The following is a 24,104-nucleotide window of genomic DNA, read 5'->3' as shown; positions in this document are numbered from 1 at the left end:
TTGATAACGAATTGACCGGTAATATCGACGTACTTTGTTAAAATAATAAACGAGCGAAACGCAATATTCGGCAATAATTTGACACGCATCAAATTAATAAGTATTATAACATTGGAGCTTGAATGAAATTTCAAACAATTGGAAACTGCTACAGAGCTATCTGCGAACGCGTGGCTGTGATATACTGTGAATTATGAGAATTTGTGCACGTTTTTTGGGGTAGTTGCCAATCCAGTAGCGAATAAAACAACCGCGCGCAATCACTGATACATTTGGAAATCTCTCCGGGTAATAATAACATCACGGCAATTGTATTACCAAGCGGTACGTGGTATCGACAGCACATTAAATGCACCGAATAAAAAATGAACGAGATCGTAATTTTCGTCCTTTGGCGAGCCTGCTTGTGACGAAACGTTACTTTTTGTATCCCTTCTCCGGTACAATATACAAACAGAAATAGGATTTTAATATTGTACGTAATTGATATTTTCTCGAAAGAAAGGGTACGTGCGACGAATGCAGCGAGGATTCGTAGGAACTTTCTTTATCCGGTGAGACTAGACAAAACAGCAGCCTTTTTCTTTTGGACACGGGAGACGAGGGGGGAGGCGGTGTTGAAGGAAGCGCTGGAAAGGAAGAAAGAAACCACGAAAGTAGCGGGCCGGCAGTAGTTGAGTTTGAGAACAAAGTCGATATTAAAATCAATCCAACTGTCGGGCAACGAGTTCGGCTGAGTTTGTAACCTTAAAAGTTCCGTCTCACCGGCATGTAGCCAGGCTCCTACCACCCGCATATTGAACTTTAGTCAAGTTCACTCTCCCATTTGCGTTCCGCCTTGGCGCCGCGGAGGGTTAAGAAAGCTCGGCTAGAGAAAACGAGGAAAAAACCGGTCTACGAACGGGCGAAACGAACCGGAGAAAAAGATAGAGCGAGAGCGAGCGTAGGACGATCGAGAGAAAGGGTAGAGAATACTGGAGAACGCGAAACGAGGTACGAACGAGGTGAAGCAACAGAAGAATGGAGAAACGAAAGAAATAGTCCGGAAGTTGAGGCACTGATCTTCCGCAGCATCCGCTAAGTAGCACCCCCGAGGATGACATTCAAAGACTCATATTTTATGCGGCATTCGTATATTTTTCTCGGTGAACGTAGAGGAAGAAAAAAGAGGTCGAGGGTGAAACACGAATTTGCACGCGACGTGACTGCATTATGCATCGATACGTGGTCTTATCTACGTTTTCAATTATGTAGCACGCAGTTTCGACGGAAGCAGCGGTGAGGTGGGATATTTTATCGCACGCGTACGCTTGTAAAAGTTGTTGAATTCCTCGTCGAGTTCTCGATTGAACAGCTTTCGTCGTTGTCGGAGTCCGTCGAGTTTTTCATCCCTTGTGTCCACCTCTGCTCCGTTTATAGCGATGGGATCAAGTTCGGTATGCGCTCGCGAATCCGAGTCTTACCCTCAATTTTTTCCTAATTTCCATTGGTAAAATAACTGCTTCGCAGAACCAAAGGCAAGGGATGCGAAGTAAGTTCTTTTGAAAAATGTCGAAAATTCAGAGAACGTGGTCTTTATTTTACTTGTTCCTATTTTATTCGAATTTATAGAAAACAATCTCTACCTGGCTAGAATTCAAAGTAACTTGTAAGGTGGTTGATCCCGTTGCTAACTCCGTTCGCTACGCTCTACTTCGCTCTTCTTCGCTCCACTCTCTTCTTCGTTCGTGTTGCGCTCGGTCCAAAACCAGCGAAACGGGGTGCATTATAAGCTTGAACGTAACGGGCAACTACGTTAATTAAAAATAAAGTAGTGCCGTGACCGGATTCCCAGCCGTTCGATCGAGGGAAGCGAAAGCTGGCGAAGGGAGAACGGAAGGGCGAGGACGGGGACGAGGTGCGGGCGGCAGCCGTCATTAAGGTTATACAAATCGCCGATTACGCTTGGCTGTTTAACGAGCGCCGAGTTTCGCGAATATTCACGACTCGAAACGGAAGCTCGAGACTCCTCCGGCAGTAAGGCGGGTAAATTAAACATTTCGCTCGCGTTTTAAGCGCCGGCCGGAATTCGCCCCGCTAGTGAAAAGCCTTTCGCTTCTTATTCCCCGTGCTGGGTGCTCGTAGGCCCGTGTCACCGTGCTCGAGCGCCGGCCTGTGACCTCGTAATTATCACACGACCGCCAACGATCGACACAAAGCGAACACTCGAGTCGACGATGAGAAATTTAACCCGATGAGGGAATCGATTCACACCGGCGAGTCTTCTCGTTCGTCGACACCGAGCCGAGATCCAAAAGCGTGTCTTCGGATCGTTGACTTTCGAAGAGTCGGATCGAAGCGATTTTCACAAGAATTAATGTAATAGTACGCAATGACAGCATCCCTGATTAGACAACCATATACAGTTGGCGATGGCGGTTATAGGCGAATAAAAGAATGCCGATATTTCGCTGTCGAGTCGGTCCATGCATTGTACAATTTATGGAGCACAAGGTGTGCCGGGACCAGGAAGAAACTAGGTATCAAAGATGAACAAAAGAAAGAACGACGTGGGTTAAAGGGCGGGAGCAGGATTGGGTCGGGTATAAAACCTTTATATTCGAAAGTCTCTCCTACTTCCAGCTGCGGCGACTCGAGCGGTGCCGTTTAATTACGGATTCTAAAGCTCCTTCGCCTACTACCGAAACACAGCCGCGTTTGTTTGTTCCAGCCTTATTGCCACTTTTACGGTCCACCTTTCGGTGTCTTCGCAATGAAATCGGCCCTCTCCTCCCCTCGCCGCGAGATTGTATCGTTTCTCGATGATTCGTCGAGACAGTTGGAATAACGACGCAGAAATATTTCGCGAACGACTTCCCTAATTGTCTCGGCGCTTTCTTTTAATCGGAAAAACGACATCGCGACGAGAAGAATCGGAGGAATTCTTTTGCTTTAGACTTATTGTCGTATCATAGTCCTACGTACTGAAAGCATCTCAGACATTTTCACTTTGTTTGTCAACCACTGCGTACAGTTTTTCATTATTTTTTACGGCTATGGTACACATCGCACAAGGTTATTATCCAGCTTACATTCTTCGAAACTCTACCTGTGTTTTCCATTTGTTTAATTGCACCGTGATATCGCTTTGATGTGTATTTTTGTCTCGTACCAGCGAGGCTAGGTGAAACCTACATAAAACAGGTAATTAATTTCTCTCTGTTACTAATAAATTGAACGAGTCATTTAGCACTTAGAAACACGAATACAATGGCGAAATGCATTACTTGTGATTCTTAATCTATCCGTTATAAGAGTAGTTTCTAGTTCTGATAAAGAAAATATCGAATTTGGATTCCTTCTAGCCTTCGTTCGGGGCGAATAAACAAATACAACATCGCAATGATTTAAGATCGTTTTTTTACAGGCTAGAACCACTGCGTGACGTTCCGTCATAGGCTGGCGCTCGATTTCGTTCCGATATCACGGGCCGGGCTTCTTCGCCTATCCGTTTTTGAAGGTTGACATAAGAGAAATACATAAATTATCCGGGTGGCGGAGGGTCACGGCAACGTGACTGCAAGTTGCTTCGTATTAAAGTTATGAATATAAATCACGAGTCGCTCGTTCTTCGTCGTTTCGCCAGGGTTCGCTCGCGAAGTCGCGCGATCTCTTTCCCCTTTTCTGGCTGATCCCAGCGTGCTCTACCCTCTCGCTTCTTCCACCTATTCGATTCGACTCGTTCAACCCTCCCGTCTTGTACTTTCACCCCAGCCAGCGCCACCTTTGCAGCCGACTCGAGCCAACAGCTCGGCGGTGTCAAAGTCCCGGCCCATTATTCACTCCCGTCAGAGTTCATGTCTCTCTGGCACGCACCCTGCTCGACAACTAACCCTGCCTCCGCCCCTCACGGGCCAAGCTTCTTGAGTGTTCTTCGAACTCGCAATCCCTCTCGATGGTGTTCGAGGATAGGGCAGCCGTTTATCAGGACGTTCGCCTACCGAAGAGCGCCCACGACCAGAAATCCACGGAAGACCTCTCGGAAGACACGGGATCGCTCTCGAAGAGGGAGAACAACAGCACTTTGCGGGCCGATTTCGTCGAGGCGATAGGCGAAATTAATTATTTCCGTCGATGCGAATCGCCGACGGACTTTACGATGGCTTTTTAATAGGGAGTTAACGTCTGTAAATCTGATAACGAACGAGTAACTCCCTTCGTAACGCGCATGTATGAAACTTCGAGTTGCTATCTTTTCATTTTAGCAACAGTACCAGTACGCTATTCTACGATTAAATATTAATAGTCGCGATCGTTCTTCGGATAGAAGAAATTAATTTTATTGGAACATAAACTCCCAGTTGTTGTACATGTAGTTTCTACAATTTATTTCGATCCACGACAGCGAATAGAATCGACAAGAAGAACCTTTGGATGACTTTCGATTTTCTTCTGGTAACTCGGTCGTCGGCGTCGGCGGGATACGTTACACGAGAACGTACGCGGAGCGTGAGAACGTTTCGTCGTGGTTTCGGTACTCTCGCACCGGGCCGGGTGTCGTATGCATCAGCGTGAAAAACTAGAATACTTCTTACTAACATTTCTTTGGAAACGAAGATTAACGTTCCTCTTTGCTCTAGATTCGCCGGGGTTTGCCCGTGCTGAGTGCCAGCGACGCTCCAGAAACTCCGGAAAATATGAAGACAACTATAGTTTACGGGCGGCTTTTTATCCGGGGGGATACAAATCATGGCAGAAAATTGCGCGTATACCGAGAACGGCGATTCGCGTAACGGTGTCACGCGTCACCGACCAGGAATCGTTCGCCTCGCGAATCGACGTTTCCCGCCGCGTCGGTCGATAGAAATCCGAAATAAGAAAAGAGAACCGCGATCGCGTGCGAGGTGAGCGTAATTCGAAGAAGCTAAGTCGTGTAGATCCAGCAGATTTCTATACGTATGGAGAGCCGGAAAGAGCAAAAGCTTATCGAAAACGATCAACGATCAGCTGCACGCGCCGACAGCACCCACCCTTCGAGATATAAAGGACTCGGGCTGATAATTATTATTTTTTACTGCGGTAGAAAGAGTCGCGAGCAGCGATCCCAGGACTTTCTTTCCCTAGATGTTGAACCGCGACGATTTAAAATGTTTAGGCCGCGACGCGTTCGAATTTCGGATAAGAATCGATGCAGGGCACGCGAAAAAATATAGGACTCGACGAACAGGAGAGTGGGAGAGTGGCTCCCGATGATAACACCGGAGGTCGGAACGCATTCAGGGTCGTAGGCGGGTATACATGCATATCAGGAAAGCCCCGGGGATTCTGGCGATCACGCACGGATGCTCCTCTCGATCCGATACATCGCCGATCCGAATCCGAAACGTATCGGTAGCGCGATGTCATACATATCCGATGCCAGAAGCCGCGGGCTCCCTTTGCGACTAAAAATTCCCCCTTACCCCCGCTGTCTTCCTTCCTCTTTCTCCTCTTCCTCCACCCTCGAGACCGCCAGTCGAGAGTTTCTTCTTCGTCGGGCCGGATTGCCCTAAGCCGAGCGACGGAAAAAATCGCGCTATCTTTCGCGAAAGTACGGGTTGGCCCGACGAGATTGAAAGCGAGACCACGTTTACCTGTTGGGAGCTAGACGTCTCCCCGCGGTAATTTCGGAGCGGTGGAACGCGCCATCGGCGTAAGACTTTCCGACGATGGCGATCCCAAGTGCTCACCGGTACCGACCCGGTGCTCGTCGAAGCGTACGACTCCGAGGCGAACGTCGCCTGATTTTCGATCGCGGTGCAACGTGGACGCGAGACCCGACCGTTGCGCCGACGCGTCGGCTCTGATCAGTTGCTCGACGTGACCGGGATAACAAAACGTAAATAGGTAATACGCGGCAAATATTTGCGAATACATTACCGTCTCGTCGTTTTTTTCGCGATCGCGTTCATAGAGTCAGCCGCTGCCATCGGACGAAGAAATTGAATTACAAGGATTAAGACGAATTTATTTCTGGGGAACGAATCAATTTTGATTAAAATGTGGAGGTTGAAATCCCTGGTAAAAAGCAGACCGTCTCAATTATTCACAACAGCCGGGCTATCTTAAAACATTACAGTAGTCTCGTAGAATCATAGAGAGAACATCTCGAGCAGCTAAAGTAACTTTGCACATTTGAATAATCCACTTATAGGATCTTCTCGTTGTGTTCTATTTGTATCCTTTTGATGAAAACATTAACGGATCTTCCAGCGAGCCATGACTACATTCAAACGAACGCAATTGTAACCGTAAGGTTATTTAAGAAATAAATGCCAGAGGAAAAAGTATGTTCCTCGATTAACGAGGACGTAACCACCGGCGTAGATTTCTACGATAGATCTCTTTCGCACGAAAGCCGAAACGTTGAGGCTAGCGGGCACGTTCCTCCGGTTAGAGTCGGGATTTGGACGGGTAAGAGGGCACGGGACAAGCATTTCCCGATTTTCCGCTCTATCGAGCGTAACCTTCCCGCGGATTAAATTCGAATCGATATTTTTATCGGTCACTCTCGTTACACCGCTTACAATAATGTTGGTGCCCGTAACGCGGAGGCAATCGCCGGCGCGTAGCGAGCAGCTGAACCCACCGCCACCGGTACCAGCCTATTCTCACCCTCTGCTATCCACGCTAATACCTGGTTTATTACGCTCCACCCATGCGCGAAACTTCATTGCCTACTTTCTGCTAGCGTACCGAAAGAGACATTCATTTTTAATGTTATACGCGATAACACCTCGAGGAGAGCGTCGCGTTCCGCTTAATAGACACAAGAGAGGAAAAAACAGCTGCGTGGAAATCGTAAAGGACGTACCTACGAAGAAATTGTTCGAGAGATGAATCTTTCGAGAGCGTTCGAACGGAACGATCGTCTCGGCGCAATACGGGAATTCAAGCCTAGTAAACACAATAAAATTGCATGCGTGTAGGGGATGCAACGAACATCGTAAAGTACAGGACATTCGTTGCAGAAACAATTCTTCGTTCAAAGATAAGTAAAATTTAATCGCTTCGCGCTCTGTTACGATTTTGAAACTATCGGACTTTACCAATCCAACAATTTTTCAATCGATAGTTTGTCACGTTATCTTTTCTAGTAGTTGTTTCTTCTCGCGGAACAATGGTATCCGATAGAGTGTTGCTGAAAATATCGTCCTTAAAGTAGATACATGAAAAAACCGTCGCTATAATTTTTACAACCAGACGTATCGAAACATCGATTTTACAATTTTATCGTCTGCATCGCGAATATCGTATCCGCTTTCGCAGCGAAATTTTTACGCGACGTGCACGCGTAGCAGTGGCATGCGGACATTGTTAAAGTTAGTTTGTAAAACAGTTGTTGCTGAACCTCCCTCTTCGTTTTACACTTTTTTTTTTCTATGCGTTCTCCATTGTTACGGTGCAATAAAAACGTTAAATAAATAAATAAAAAATCAGCAAATGAGCGTGGACGTGCGCGTTTCCTAATCCCGCGGCTAAAACGCGTGAAACGCCTCGAAAGCGAACCGCTGTCGACCGATCATTTATTAAACATACAGTTATTACGCGATCTCTGCATATTTCAGAGGGTTTCACGCAATCCTACCGACATGCAAGGCGCTTAACGCGATTGTATCATTAATAATTGAGAAAAAAGGTTAACCGTCGCAATTAATGCAACGGGTGCTCGGTTGTCGCTGTACACGCTCGATCTGGGGGCCGCTAGACGCGGAGTACTATATTTGCGGAACCAAATAAATCCGGTGGACTCGTTAACACCGTGACGACTCAAATATTTGCAGATAGGTTGAGCAACTGCATCACCGGCTATAAAACAACGCAATCTAGTTGTACCTTTTTTTCCTTTTTTAACGAATGCTGTTTGCGTCCGTCGTCGAAGCATCGCTGGTACAACGCTCGTTCGCGTAGATCAACGAGTTTGTTCGTCGCAGCAGCGATCCTAACAAGGACAAAATTTCGGCATCGTTTGCCGAACTTCTCCGGTATGAAATAAGAAAGTGGGAGTAAAAATATAGAAAATAGTATATTTGATCGACTACTGGCTAGGTCGCCATACTTTCTTTGAACCGTCAAACTGCGAGATGCTCGAGATATAAGAAGAATACGAGTATCGATAGCAATCGTATCGATTCCCGTGACAGATACGTATCACTGGGTGTGCTCCTGACGCGCTTCCGGCTCGATCGAAATCCGGGCCGCACACGTACGCGTGCATCGAGGGTCGGGTACGTGAGAACTATACCGAAATGCAGCACGGCTGGTTGTAGTTGTAGAAAGCTTTGATAATACAGTAGCATAATGCCCGGCAATATAGCATAACGGGGTTGACACGTTGACACTGTCACGTGCCACCGGCGTCCTAGAGGCTATTGACTAGGTGACATGGAAAGCCGCTTTCTATGAAGAGGGTCCACTCTTATACGATGCACTCGTTAAACATCACGGATTACGCCCGCCACGCTTCCCGCCGCGGGTTTCGCTTTGGATTTTCCACCAAATTATTCTTAAAGCGTGGTTCGCGCAATCTTCGACTTTGTTGACGGCTGCTTTCTAGACGAAAGCAACGTCGAGGTGTTGCATTCGGGCAGACATTCACGGCAGGGTGCAGGCAAAACGTTGGATAGATGAAGGGCGTTCAGACGTTGGAGATGTCTATGTTTCTTAATGTTACACGCGATAATCTTGAACCTCAGATTTCTCAATATTAAATTTAATGCAAGACAATAATCCAAGTTACCGAATGATATATTATACGGACACGTGTCCTTCTCAGGATAAAATTCTGTTTAAAATAACTTGAATTCCTCCTAATGTGTAGTTTCCGATGTAATGCTTTTGTTCTGATTGATTCGAAACTCCAATTCAGTTTGCAGAAGCATTCCGCAGCGAACGCGTAACAAATACAAACACGCCGCAGGTTCTAACGCGTGATTTTTCGTTTCCGCTCTCGTCATATGGATCGCGCCGAATCCGCTGGTAGTTTTGCAGTTAGAGATTGACGGTTTGATACAGGCGCGCAATTGATGGATGATCCACGTCGAAATGTCCAGTGGTCTCTTTCCGTGGTTGATGAAACCGGGTCTACGGTACGGAGAGGAACGGAAACACAGCACGGAATAATTATATCGCGACGCTGGCACGTAGCATCGAGGCTTGCCGAGCTGCCTGCACGCGGTTCAGTTTCACCCTTCTAATCAAGCTCGGGAGCTACAAATTAATTTATCGTTGATAACTCGCGGCTCGCAATAGGCAGGGGACGCCTAACGTGTTGATAAATATCGAATGAAATTCCGAGAAGGGAGGAACGCTCCGTTGAATACAGAACGATTTGATTTAATCCTTGGAATATGGCGACCTTTCGGTAATTTTAAGTCGGATATTTCGAAGGGGACGAATAAGAAAGATTGTGTACCTTATTGCCCGCGGTGCCTGCTCCCGAGAATCTATCACGTGGAATTTTCGAGCGAGAACGTGCTTGGGCTCGTGTGCAAGCGGAACGTCTTTAACCCCCCGGCGAGTGTATATTTTACGCGACCGAAGATACGAATGAATTATGGTCGGCAATGTGCTCTCGATACGCGCTGATGAATTACGACGTCGAAACGGCGCTGAATATACGCGCGGCTAATGACGACGAAATTTACACAGTCCGCGATGATTGACTCCATTACGAATGCTCTCGAATCGCGATGCGACGATAACGCAATGGTACCAACGTTCTACGAATACCTTCCACGTACCGTGAATTAACGTGCAATCGTTGCGAAGCGATATTTGGTATGTCGCTCGTGCCGCGACGTAGGTGTAGGATGTCGCGAAAATTTTCCAGTTTTTTCCCTGTAGTACTTTATATTTTACCGAACCGTAATAAAACTCGAAAATAACCAAATGGCAAAACAATGTTTGCGTCTAATGCACGTGTAGATTGAAACAAAGTACTCAACTTCCTTCCATGCATCAATTCGCGGATAAGAAGTGGAATTCATCGAACCGCGTTTACAGCTTCCGGATTTCATCCCTTATTCCCAGGAAGACGTTCCCAGCGGGGACCGCCGGTATCGATATACGACGAAAGTTAACAGCCAGTGAAATTTGCCAACTCCCACACCACGATAAATTCCAATTACTCCGTTCACCAACGGTTAATTACCGTTTCGATTTTTGTCAGTCGACGTGAAATCCCCACGAGGCCGCTTTCTGCCTCGGACGGAAAGTTATCATCTCACCTATCGACTGTCTAAATTATTGTCTACAGAAATTTTTGTAAAGACAACATTCGTAGAAGCGAACAACAACTGAAGATACTTGAAAACTATATACATACTTTCCTTTCCAATAGCGTGTCGATACTTTGCATATTTGGGAACTTCGGTTGTTGGTAAGTTTGTTACGATAGTCTAACACCGTCCGGTTAACGCGGTATCATTTGGCTGTTTGGATGCAACGATGCAACCTTTGCATCCAACTACGTCTCGAGGAAACTTCGATATTGTGAAATACGAGCGTCTGTATCGGGCTTGATTAGCGTTCGCTTCTGCGATGCAGCTGCGATCGTCAAGAAAACGAGAACGACGACGATGTCGATGACGACAGTCCTGCAGCACCGCTCTGATGCATGCACGTGTATGTAGCCCGAAGGTGAACGGTGTACGTTCGTTCGCGAACGTGTACGCGATGCTTGGATACTTAGAGGCGGGCGCATCCATTACGAGCAAGCCGCGTCATACTCGATTTTGGTTTATCGGGAATTTCTAAAGGCGCCATCCGCGCCCCTATGCGAATGCATTTTGCGCCGGGTGAACGGAATGCGATACGTCTCTCGGTTGCCTGGCAAACAGGGAACGCGTTGCGGTTAATTGCCTTCAATGAAAACCTTTTTTTTAAAAACTGAATTTCGTTTATCGATTTCCCTTGTTTGTACTTCGAGAGGTAACCCGAGGTGAAGTGGCGAGTGTTCGTGCAGATGTTGTTCGCATTGGAATTAGTATGTTGATTATACGCCGCCGCTTATACGAATTTCAGTTTGACGTCCTGAATTCCATTCATCGCAAATTTATTTGGAATTTAATATCCAAACAAGATGCCTCGACTACGCTTTTCCCGGGCGTAACGTACAAACTTCGCGGACGTTTTCCAGGCATTGTGAAAAATTCTAATTGTTCCAAAATATTTAAAAAAAAATCGAACGATACTCGAAATGTTTTTACGAACGTGCTTTCGGAATTAAACGAATCGTACGACCGATAATACAGCTGTCAGCATATTCAAGTAGTCGAGGCTTTTGCATTTTCCACGAATCATTCTTTCGTCGTTACTCGTGCAACTCGAGACACCGCCAAATTCCTACAAAAGTAAAATTGAAAAACTTGCTGGAGCAGAATAACAGCATCGATGATAAATTGCCTTTAATTTGCGTAAACTTTAACTCCCGGTTAAAATTAAGAAAGAAGGAAGTAAAAGTTTCGCGTTGCGCTACTTTCCGTTTCGTTGGCAAACGGTGTAGGTGTGCCGCTTCGAAAGAAGATTAAGACGCAAGGAAAAGGATACCAACAATCTAATTATTTCCTTATTCGAGGAGAACATCTTGTTCTTCGTTTACCTGAGTTCGGCGAGCTAAAACACGAGCAACGCGAACGGGCAGACGCGAGAAAAGAACAAAAGCGACGGACGAGTGGGCCAAAACGTCAGCGCGGAAACGAAAAGTCGGTGAAACACGATTAAAGAGAAAGACACGGGTCTAAGAATGTTGGATGGTAAATATAAAAGTCAGAAGCCGTGTGTTCCTCTTACGAACGAATCAGGATTTTCTTTGAGTTCCTCGGCAGTCCTGATTCCTGCGATGAATTTTGTTCCAGCGAGCCACTTAAAGTCTCGACTTCATGCAGATTTCTGCTTCTATTTAGCCTTTCCCCCGCAGTCTGGTCTGGCTTCTTCCGCTTTTTAACCTCCCCCTTTTTTGTGTGTGTGCGCGCGCGCGCGCGCGCGTGTTTCAGATGATGGCGAGGAAACGGGAGAAGATAAGCGCAAAAAGGTTAAATCGGATTTAGTGCTCGAGATCCCGACATCCGGGGATGAAAAGTGCACTGGTTTAAATGCGGATGGTGACCGTAACGAACCGTCCTCGATCTTAGAACTCGGCTAATCCTTTAGCCGCGTAACGAGACTAAATAAAGATTGCAAGGACGTCGCTAAAGAAAAACGAAACGAAGCGTTAATCGCATGAACGCAAGTCGGATGTAAAAGTTTATCTAAATTGTGCCATGCGAATCTTGTAAACAGTGTTCACTCGCTCGTTCAACGTGATGGTTTTTCAGAAAACGTAACGTTACGATAACACAGAATTCCTACAAAAACGTAGTTATAGAGGTAACAACAAGGACCATCGTTTCGACGGCATCGCCGAAGGATCGGCGAAGGATCTCGTTATCGAGTCAGGCTCGACCCATTACATGCAAATAAGTCAGCGATCTCTCTGTACGGTTGATCACCGTCTTTGCAGTTCCATCTTCTATTTTCTCTCTCCCTTCCTTTGCACCCTCTTCTCCGTCTCGCTTTCTTGTTACCTATCCACTTCGATTCGACTGTCTATCCGTTTTCCCCCGGCCGTGCTGCGAGATCTCAAAGCTCAAGGTTCGTCTTAATTACAATTGTCTCGAGTCAATCTCGATGGTAATTAACCTGGTAACGCGAACGGCCGCCGAGTTGTTTCAATCAGAAAGACCAGAGGATATGATCTCGCGGAAAGTGCCCAACTGATCGCGTGTTTATTGCGGAGAAATCGCCAACGGAAGACTGCGAGAAGCAATGCGAAACGAAAGAAAAATTCCAACACGTTTACGATCACCGATGAATATTGACGCGGCATCGATTCGGGTTAATTTGCATCTTGAATGCGTTAATTTAAAATTGAAATCAACCGGAGAAATTGCTTAACATTTCGCGTCTCGATTCAGCGTTAGACCGTTAGACATCCAATCGCAGCTACTCATTTCTCATTCCCCCGTACCACGTGCGATTGCAAATTACGTTACGTGCAAGAATGGGATATGAAATACTTTTTTTTTTTTTCGCGTGGCTTAGTCGATTCTTTGGCCAGAAATCCTACTTATGGCGTTTCAACGTTGAGAATGTACAAATATTTGATACTAGGTAATCTAAGGATAAACGAATAATCTTAGTGTAAACGAGTCCCTTGACACAAGTCACCATTTTGAAGTATCATAACGAGTCGTTCATGAAATCGAATACTTTCTATCTCGAGCACCGCAAACTCTTTCCTATCTTGAAAAACAAGCGAGTTATCCAGGTGACCTGCCATAAACGACCCACCCATCTGCATGGTAGCGTATTTATCTAACAAATCGTCCGGAAATGTAACCGCCAGCAGTTTCCCGTTACCTATTATCCTAAATATCTCCGACGAGTAGGCGAGCCGCGCGTTTTTGCGCCGTAAAGATTCGTTTTTAATTTCATTCACCGAAAGAAAAAAATGAGCGCCTGGCTGGCGCAAGAAAGAAAAAGAAAGCAGACGGTTAAATCATGGAAATTACGTATTTGCACCGGGATACGTTCAAATTAAAAACTCGTTTTAAAGCTTGCACGCAACACGCCGTTGATTTATTTAACCGTACTTAGTTGAAACTTCTTTCCCTCCGGAGCATGCGTTGTTCAGCATTTAAGATTTCCTTCTCGCGGCGTTTCTTCTGGGCGTAGAGATTTAACGGCAGCGATCCGTGAACGTTGGAAACGAGCTGTAAGAAGAGAAACGAACGCGACAGGGAGCAGAAATACGATTGAGGAAAAAACAACCGAAATACCAGTCTTGTATTCTTTCTGTTCCTCGGCGACTGAGTTTTACGTTTCGCCCAACACGTGCGAAGGAATGACCAGAGAAGAGCTTAGCGTTAGTCAGGCTCTGTTCATAATCGTCTCTGTTAATTGTAAAGTTTGAATCGAAGGCAAAGGGACATTTCGTCCGTTAGCGTTCGCACATCTGGAAACTATGACTGTGATTCCTTCGTTGCGATAATAGCGTAAGGCTGTTGGAACACAGAGTATAACACGAGATATAAATGAATGACAGTAGAGGAAGAGGAAAGGAAGTATTTCATCCACCTTCGAGTGATACGGAGGTTGGTGAAAGCGCGAACGAACAACAATGCATTTAAGGAAGCGGGTCGAATCTGCAGAAAATCGGCCCGATCGAAGCTTCGAAGGGTCGCGCGCTCGAGTTCACATGCTGGAATTGGCCATCGCTCGTACGCGGGGACCTCGCGTGCCAAAGTACAGGTGCCGTTGCATAGGCCCATACATAATGCATAATATCAAGGCTTCCCTAGTCGTTTCACGGCGAGCTTTCAATCGCGTAAGTCTACCTTCCGTTCGTCCCTGTACCTAGCCCGACCACACGATACCAGCTCACGGCTTGCAGGTCAATAAAATTTTACTCTCGTATCGCTTTCCTCCTTCCTGTGGGATTTCCAAGAGGGAAAAAAAAACAGCGCTCGTGTTGGGACAATGACAAGAAAGGAAACAGAACGAAGGGTGCGGAGTTACGGAGAAAATTCCAGTTACCTTGACAAGACAGATCGCTCCTTTCGTTCCAGAAGAAAGGAAAGTGATCGGTGCGAGTCGTTTGAATCTTTGCATGAGCGAAGAAAGAACATATTTGTCCACGACGTCGCTGGGCGAACCGTATTCCTACGCCAGTGTTCCGTGGGAAATTGTAAATAATCGTCTCCGTTAATTGTAAAGTTTGAATCGAAGGCAAAGGGACATTTCGTCCGTCGCAGCCCGACGAATGAATAGATCAATCCATCGGTCATCCGCGAAAGTAGTCGACGTTGATAGTTACTTCCGTCTTGATTACACCGTAAGCTCTCCGAGAGCTTAATGAAGCGCTGTGAATTTCGTGCCTTTTGCCGCGTCGGTTATTAAACAAACCGTATTCAAGATTTTGATTACTCCCGACAACCTTCAAAGGAACCGACCGTAGTCTCGCCGAAACTACGCGATATCGCATTTACTTGGCCAGCAATCCTTCCCCTTTTGGGAGACAAAGTTCTCGTACTCGCAAGCTGGCGAACTTTCCAATGACCACGATACCGTGATTTCGCAGAAAACTTGGATAATAAAAGGAGCATTCCCAGAGCGCGATTTTACAACTGGTCATTCCGCGTGGCGGAACAATGTTGGATGTTCGTGCAAATATAATATTGGATGAAAAGTAAATACAATAATCGATCTGTTAACTTTCCGAGTCCTCCGTAACGGAAGCCGCTCTTAAAATAACGTTTTCTCGACGAATAAAGCGTCGTTATTCATTCGAGGAAATCCTTCAACCACACTTTCAACGAGGACAGTTTCCACGTTGCAAGATATTTTCAACGCAAAGAACAGCAAATTTGTAGAGGACGGAGGTTACCTTTATTAAGTGCAAATCATTGTCAAACGACAGCCGTGAGTGGCGTCGAGTCAATATTTGCCCGTTTCTCGTGCATCAGAATTTACGACTCGCCCCGAGGGCAAATACCACTCGAGCGTCATTCGAGGGGGAGGGAGAGAAACGCGGGAGTACAATTCGTTTCGACGAAACGTTCGCGACTCGCATCTCCGCCCACGGAACGTCCAACCAGCATTTTACTTAAGCGCCATTAAGGGGGATATTATTTTATTTTACCTTTTCTGTCATCAACCTCGTCGCCCTCGTTCGAGCATCAGACACGACGAGACTCGTTAACGGTGGCCCGGAAAAGATAAGCTTCCCTTTCTATTAACACGTACCGAGTTGTTCCAGGAAATTTAATGACTGGGAATATTTGTTAAAATAATTCCGTGCGCCCTTCCTTCGTTACACGTATCGCGACGAATTAATACGCGGAACATTGATAACATTTACATGGTAACAGCTTTTTCATTCTTCGTCTCGTTCTTACGGACACTTTACCATTGTTACGTCCCCTCCGAGGCGTTCTTTTCAAGAAAATTCGGCGAGTAAAATCAGCATGGAGGAGCAGAAAGCTGCATTGTACGTATCTCTTTTAGCCAGTGTGAAGACGGTGCTTCGCTCTTATTTCGGTGTTCCTCGCGCCAGCAGCGTTCATTTATTCAGAAAGAGAAGAAACCAACCCCGCGGCAAATTGATTTAAACAATCGTAAAAGTTAATTAAGTAAAATTAGTACTTTGGTGTTTTACCAGACACGCTTTAAAGTATATAGACTCGTGGATCGAAGTTGTAGAATTCCAGGGCACGTAGAATTGCATGTTAACAATTCGCAAAGAACATTTTCTTCTTTTCTTGGCTAGCAATCGTTTGTTCGTTTCGCAGCGGGTGGTGCGTGCACAAAGGGCGACGAAACGCTCACGGAAATAGAGAATCCCGAAGAAGTCGATCAACGAGACCATCACGGTTGCCCTCGAGATTGTTGGTTGGGGCGCGAGGGGTCGTCGAGTACTTCCCTTGTGCCTTCGGAGGCGCCAAGTTTTGAGATTTAGCACGCCGCTTAAGAGCCCGACCGCTCTCGCGATGCCTTCAAATTAGTTACATCCACGCGAGAAGATAGATTAAATATTCATTTATTGCGGCCTAGCCGCAACGTCGGTCCTTCCAACCCCCGTGGCTTCGAAACGTACGTCCTGTCTCGTTTCCTACCGCGCGCCCGTGTCTTGCCCTCTCTTTTTCTCTCCGTACACTCGGCCCGTTATATTCGCGTGCGTAGTTTATTGGCCATAACTCCGGCACAGCTACAAATCGTCCCCGCAACCCCCACCCCCTTGGGTTTTAATGCCCGTACACCGGCCTGGAAAAGAGGGGCACGTGCACGCGCGAAAGACTAGTTTGCGGACTATTTTGTGCGTGGGTGTACGCTGTCCGCGCATGTGTAGGAAGACTGGCAGAGGCGACGATCGTGGAACGGTAATGCGAGCACGCGGCCACCGCCAGCCACTGTTCTCCTATAATCATATCGTTTTTACAGTAATTACGAGGAGGCCCTTTACCCGGCACTTACGCCCGAGCATTATTTTCCCATTTCGCCCGATGCCAAGATTACGCGCGACCGTAATGCGTCCTATCTGCACGACAGCCGGATCGCAATTCGTTAAACGCGATTACGCGCTCCGCGCTTCTTCCTACCTAATCGTTTTGTGACCCACTCGACGCCCACTTTTTCCCGCAACAAGATCTACGCGTAATTAATTTATACCCGCAATATTCGTGTGAATTATTTGATAATCTAAAACCTCTTTTCCTCTTTCAATCTCACGTTCGAAAGCGCCTCAAATATGTGTAAACGATTAAACTGAAAGCTCGGAATCAGATTACGGAAACCATACGAGTCCAGCGAGTCCACGGTGACCGCAAACCTTCGTCGATTTTCCCTGCAACGAGTTCAGATTCGTGCAAATGATAGATTAGTGAAACTATTGGTAGCCGACGTTACCGTGGGGTTCAGGTGTGCTTAGAAAAGTCACGAGACGATAAGCTCGAGCGGATAGAACAGCGTTGCGCTCGCAGCCGTTTCACCCGTAATTCGGTTAAGCCGGTGGAACAGTATGTCCCGTCTCTCTTTCCCTCGTGACGCGCAGAAACGATACATTTCATCCGCGTACACTCGAAACTCCATCCCGCTTTCATTCAATTTCGTGACGTCCCGAGTAATAATTTCGATTTACGGGCAAGTATCGAGCTCCCTAGGCAGTTTCGTATTCGCGGATGACGGCGCGTTATCGAGACTCGCTGGTTTACTGCTAATGGGCGATTGTCTTCAACGACAGCGCGGGAATTTTGCAAAAAAACCTTCCCAACTTTAAGGCAATTCTACCAGAATCATTCTGGACGTAGTGTACCTAGTGTCTGATGGCGGAACGATTCGCCCAAGCTTTGCTGACATTCGACCGTACGCGAAAAGAAATTTGCACGAAACGGAACCGAGTCTTAGTCTCCTCGAAAGAAGTTGAACGGTCTCCGAGTGCGAAAAAATTACGCGCAAGGTGTGCAGACCGACGCTTATGATGCCGACGAGACGAAGAAAAGTTTCGAGTGGGCACGCGCGGGCTGTACGCCAGTCACGCGTGAATCTCGCATTGCTCGAGTTCTTCGATGTAAGGTACACCCCCACGAGCCAGGCAAAAGAAGTAATTCGATGTGTTTTCGTAAAGTCTGTTATCCGTTGCAGACAAATTGCTAGAGATTGCTCGAACAAAGGGAGGACGACGTAAAATAAAGGGAACCCTTTGCGATGCAAAGTGTGAACAATTACACGAAAGAAAACGTCAAACGGAAACGAAGAAAACGTACTTGTACTTGTAAAAGCTTTGAGATTACGTTTAGTTTTTCGGTTTATCGGGGATACTCGTAACGTGACGGTAACAGTTTAGGTTAAATGCGTTAGCGTATTTGCAGCGTTTAGCGATCCTTAAACCAATCGACAAAGTCTCGCGGTGCTCTCGTAGAAGTTTAAACGCGTTTAAAAAAAAAGAACTGAATTTTTCGCAGATTTCGGGGACTGTTGCGTTTCATTTTAGCATGCATTCTGACGATCTGCGGCTACAAATGTAACTGAAATCGTGACGGCGAAATTGTACTGCACCGACGTGACGTTTATGAACCTGTAGCGAGAACATCGCGAACACGGACCGTTGGTATTCATTAACGACACTGTGTGTTGAGGGGAAGGCGTGTGCAGTAAACTTTTTTTTTTTTTTTTTTTTTTTTTGAAAAAGCTCACCTCGACGGTGCTCACCGGCTGAAAGTCGAACGAGCACGCTGATACGGAAAAAACATTCCGCCCTGAAAATTCCAGAAGGACTTATAATTACAGCATTCTTCTTTAGCTTCGTGAAAGGTTTTTCTGCGAGTCGTGCACTTTTTTTCCTTCTTTTTGATTTAATTCGCGAATTTCTTCCGAGAGTGTTAATTAAAGTCGGTTTGTACGTTGCACAGGCGGTAATAATTAAAATCATCTAAACCTTTCGCTATTCATTTCCGTACCGATCCAAGACCAATTAACGCAAAGGTTGGATAAATACGCTTGGCGCGATACCTCCAGAGTAGAAAGCATGAAAGACTGTTTTGAATTTCTTCCCGTGGAATAGTGCAGTAGATAGTTACCACGCCGGAAGGGTACAGACTTCAATTATGAAAATTAATTATCCCCGTCACTGGTTGCGTCAGCGTCAAGTGAAATCTTCCTCTCAGGGAATTCAAGGTAGCTCTGTAACGATGGAAAATGTTTTTCCCTTGGCGCGAAAGCCCTTTCGAAGTGCGCGGAGTCGGTTGACGTTTATACTCGCGGCACAACGCAAACATACTGTGGAAATCACCAACACGAAGAAGAACGCACGAGACGCGCGCTCGCGCTCGCGGAAAGAGGAGCGGACGATGCCAGAGCGCGCCGACAGCGTAGAAGTAACGGAAGAGAAAGTTAATTGGGTTACTCGACTCGTCTCTTCAACTCGATTAAAGCATCTTCTCTCATGGCGTAAACATCTTTTGAGAAGAGGCCTTCGTGTCGGAGAGCGAAGGGTTCTCGGAACTGGTTAATTAGCACCCTGCTAGTCATTTTCCGTCCTCTTCGAGTAAGCGACGATAATCTTTCTCTTCGGCTCGACCGCCTCCGACTCTTGCTCTCTCGAGTCGAGATTGCACACTCTCGATTCAGTCCATGATCGTACTTCGAAACTTGAAACGCATTTACGAGCAAATGCCGTCGTTAAATAACTGCGACGAAAGCTTTATTTTTATTTCACGCGCAGTCGGTACGAATGATACTCTTCCTATCGGAGTCGCGAAACTTTAGATCGAAATAACATAAACTAAGAGCTCTCGAGAGAGTTTGCGGTAGGTAAATATTTCCAGGGAAAAATCAGAGAAAAAATGAGGAGATTCTTCGCTCTGAAAATTCTGTAAAAAAGTCGTACGGCGTGCAAGCTAGACGTTATTTTTCATAAACTTTTAGCTACTGGTTATATATCTGCCTCCTACGTTCATTCGGTGTTTATTGCTTTTAAGAAACACGCGATTTAATTGGATAGATTCGCCAGGCTTCAACAGTATCTGTGGTAAACGTTTGGTTTCCAGATATGTTTGTTAGTAATTTAATTAAATTGCGAATCGACCGACGAATTGATTCCGTTGCGCCGTTTCCGAAAGCATTTTATTTGGTTAAAATAAAGTGATTTGGTCAAAAGTTGAAATCGAATTATTCGCTGTGCGTCAGTTACGGAGAGTTCGCTTAGTCAGACACAGCAGCACGGAACGAGCAAAGTATTTTTTCCATCTGGGCACACGGCGAACACAGTTTCAGATGCCAGGGAATTGATTCGGTCGTTCGTACACGGGCGTAACGGCGATTTAAACTTCTTCCATTAGGTACACATTCCATAATGAGCGCAAGTACACCATCATTGACTTCGGGGTTGGCGGCGAGCTGGCAGACGCCGGGAATTTCGCCCTCCGTAGCCGGATGGCCGTAACGATCATGACTGAAGCCGGCGGACCAGCTCCAACCACCGTTGGTGGCCCGTGCCATAGTAATTAGTTGGCTGGCGCATGGTTTTGCCAAGCAACCCCTGTACTGCCATCCCCGCGGTGCTAGATTTCCTCGTGCAGCTAATCCATGATCACTTAGAGCGCGGGGCGCCACGCTGTGGCCACTGTTAAACCTTCGCTAATTTCTCACTCTCCGTCTAGAGCCACGGTAACCGCCGTCAGAACGCTGCGATTTCCCCAAAACCAAAGGAGATTACGAGGTGAGAAAATCGTCGGTCAACGAGTCAGACTACCATGCCGATTATCGAGAAAACGACGAGGAACGCGTAGGAACGTTCGACGTTTCGTCAGGACAAGAACGAACTTCTACGAGAAAACGTTGGTCAATGGGAATGTTCTGCGATCCAACAAACCGGAAAGTAAACATTTCGTACCGATGTTTTATTCTCCATTATATGGCAATTAACAAATTTCTCATTTTTAGAAGAGTAATAAAAGGAACACTGAAAATTCACTCGGAAACATTAAATATTCAATTAGTAAATAATGTTTCATCTTTAAACAAATTCTCTTGATGGGAACGTAATCAATTTCGCGATAAAACTTTCTATGTGCGTTACGAGACTTTTTCTCTCTTTCCCTTCGAATCAAAAATTCAATATTATTTCTCATTGTCACGCTCTTCATTCGAGTAAAACCGCGTTCAACGCTGATTCGATGGAATAAATTCGTTCACGGCGGCGATCGAGTAATTGCAAATGAAAAGTCGAGTATCGAAAATGTTAACACAATCGTTTAAGCAGAAGAACCAATCCAAGTATGGCGTTACAAATTAACGCTTATCAAGTAGAAATAAATTGTCGAAACTCGATATTTCGAGTACACTTTTGGCGTTCATATTTGGATGTTTCGAGCGATAGGAGTGCGTGTTACTCGAGGCAAGCTTCGAGAGGCAACAAAGCTATCGCGGAGGGGAAAGCTCCGCGTATTCATTTTCAGCTTTCGCCGTTTAATAGCAACGGATTATTGAATACTCGATCCCACGTCAAAACTGTCATTGGCACGGACCTTTTTTTCGGGTGACAGGGAGTTCCTTGTTTGTTTATTTATCGCTCTCTATCCTGAACGATGTTTTTCCCATTTTTTTTTTTTTTACACCCTACAGCGAAACTTTATCCATCGCAATCACGCGATATCTCCGTTTTTTTTTTTTTTTGCAGCTTGTCATTGCACAAAGACTTTTATACTCGCTGCTATAAATCCACCGCTAACGACAGCGATACGAATAAATGCGAAACCACCTACAAAATGTATCGCTTTCGCTAACGTTCCACTTTAATTCAGCCAGCGTTGGACGATACTTTGTAATTGTTATAGTACGATGTATACGATTCGGCAAACTACAAAATGCGGCAAAACATCGTGGAAGATAAAACGTTCCCTCTAAATACCATCGAAAGACGGTGATACGAAAGAAGACTGAATGAATTGTGAAGAAAAGTATCGTCGTAACAGAACGACGATTATCAAATGCAAGCTGAAAAATGTAGAGGACGAGCTGTTGTTATTAGATGTAAATAGTTGGGTCCCTCGAGTACTCCGGGGGTAATTGTTCGGGGATTCAATGCCCCGAATATTATTATTTTTCTTGGTCTCTCTCCCTTAGCTCCCCGCGATCCTCTATCCTTCTCAACTGTCGCGTCTTTGGCGCGTTTCTGCCTCTCTCGTTCAGGTATACCGCGGTCGAGCTATTTTTCCTTCTGCAATAATTCCAGAACCCGGGTACCCGGCGTGTCGTGCACTCGTAATTATGCGCAGTGAACCGTGCATTTCGCATCGCGGCATTATTCGTGAGTGTTTTCCACGGTCGTTCCGTTTCTTTTTTTCTTTTTTTTTTGTTCTCTCTTTTTTTTGCGAACCGTTAACCGGAACGCGAGAGCCAGTGCCACGGAATATAGCGGTATAATGGATTTTCGGCAAACGCGAAGCGCGGCCTGCGATTAATTTGACGCTCACCTAAACGCGGCCATTCGATCTCTGATCAGTATTACGCGGCCGGATACGTTGACGCGTGTCTATTTTCCTCTCAAAGCGACCGACGATAAACTATCCTCCCTATCCGGCAGCAATGGGAAACTGACCACGTTCGTTTCACTTTTCTCTCGAGAGCTTTAATGCAAACCCGGAATCGTTACATTTTACCAACCTTTACCGTGCACGATATCGCCGTTCGAATCCAACTCGGAAAGCCGTTGCTGAACCGTATAGCGCGATCGGCTCCGCACAAACGCCGAATCGTTTCATAGATAATCCACCGTACGATATTAATTCCAGGGGTAATGATATCGATTTTTATGGTCATATTCTTTTTATGTTTGATAGAATGGACTTGAGAACAAATTGGATCCCTATTCCGCATACCATATTTTCTTGTATCGTTATAATACTGATAATATGGATATCAAACACGCGGTTGGAATCAACGCGCGCGGATTCGCTCGAGTTCGGGAAGCGAGAAACTTCTCGGAAAGCGCTCACGTTTCGATGCTCCTGGTGTTGTTCGGACAAGACGTTTACAACTGGCCACACCAGCGATGTATAACAATGTCTGATTCAGCTGTCTGTTCGTGCAGTTCCCGTAGCACGCGAATAAAACGCCGCGAACAAACTGGAGAGTGATGAGGATCGGAGTCGGTTTACGTTTGGCTGGCGCAGTTTCGGTCGATGGGGGAGGAGATCTTGCTGGCGGAAGGTGAAGCGAGGCAAGGAACGCGATGGCAAGGCTTGCATCAGCGCTCACGACGCAGAATATAAAGTGGAGGTCAGTCTTGCACAGTTTTCGATTTCGTTTGATTCGCTGCACGGCTCGGTTCGTTTTAGCGTGCTTGGATTTTACATCGCGCGTAGAATTTTTAAGTCGAGTACGATAGGCGAAGAAAAGGAAAAATGCGATAAAAATATACTTGCAATGTTGGAGCGAAAAGCGTGTACTAGATACTTGTTAACGTCTAACTACCTCCTATGGGCTAGCTTTTCGAGGCCATTACCCCACTGTGCGAATTCGTAACTCGACGACGATTGTTCTCCATAGGGGAGCTTCCGAAGAAATCTACCCGCGTTCTGCCTCTTTTCAGCGATCCCCTTCCGTCTTCGTGTCGGCGAGCGAGAGGTGCTGTCCAACATCGTGTAGCTGCCATGGCACACTCTATTCACGCCCCACCAGATAGGTTAACCGCTTGGCACTGCCGCCTTTATATATCTGTACGTGCATCTACGGGGTAGATTCTGCACACAACCACGAGTACAGCGTACGTCGGTCTGGCTATAACACAGTCCTGCCACTGTAGCCCGCTATCGATGTACACAACGACGACGGGGAAATTGCGACCGACCCTCGCCACACGTGCGTGCGTCTACGTGTGCGAAAGCGCACGTGCGCGGGAAACCCGTTCGCCAATCACGCACACCTAAGCGCCACGTCCAAGGATCCCGACCAGCACCCCGAATCCTGGCCAAGTACACACGATAACACCGACGCAACCGCACATAGACTCTAGGATACATACTTTGAGGAAACATACAGAGGCCTCC

The 24,104-nt window shown here is 46.2% G+C and overlaps 1 protein-coding gene across 4 annotated transcripts in view; it reads right to left on the bottom strand.

Annotated features, from left to right (window-relative positions):
• The window catches only part of LOC128887495 (zeta-sarcoglycan), a 137,713-nt gene that overhangs the window by 66,537 nt on the left and 47,072 nt on the right, over positions 1-24,104 (bottom strand). The gene's annotated exons all lie outside the window — the stretch shown is intronic.

The sequence above is a fragment of the Hylaeus anthracinus genome, unplaced genomic scaffold, assembly GCF_026225885.1.
Source record: "Hylaeus anthracinus isolate JK02 unplaced genomic scaffold, UHH_iyHylAnth1.0_haploid 11989, whole genome shotgun sequence".
NCBI classification, from domain to species: domain Eukaryota; kingdom Metazoa; phylum Arthropoda; class Insecta; order Hymenoptera; family Colletidae; genus Hylaeus; species Hylaeus anthracinus.
This window is presented reverse-complemented; position numbering and strand designations above follow the sequence as displayed.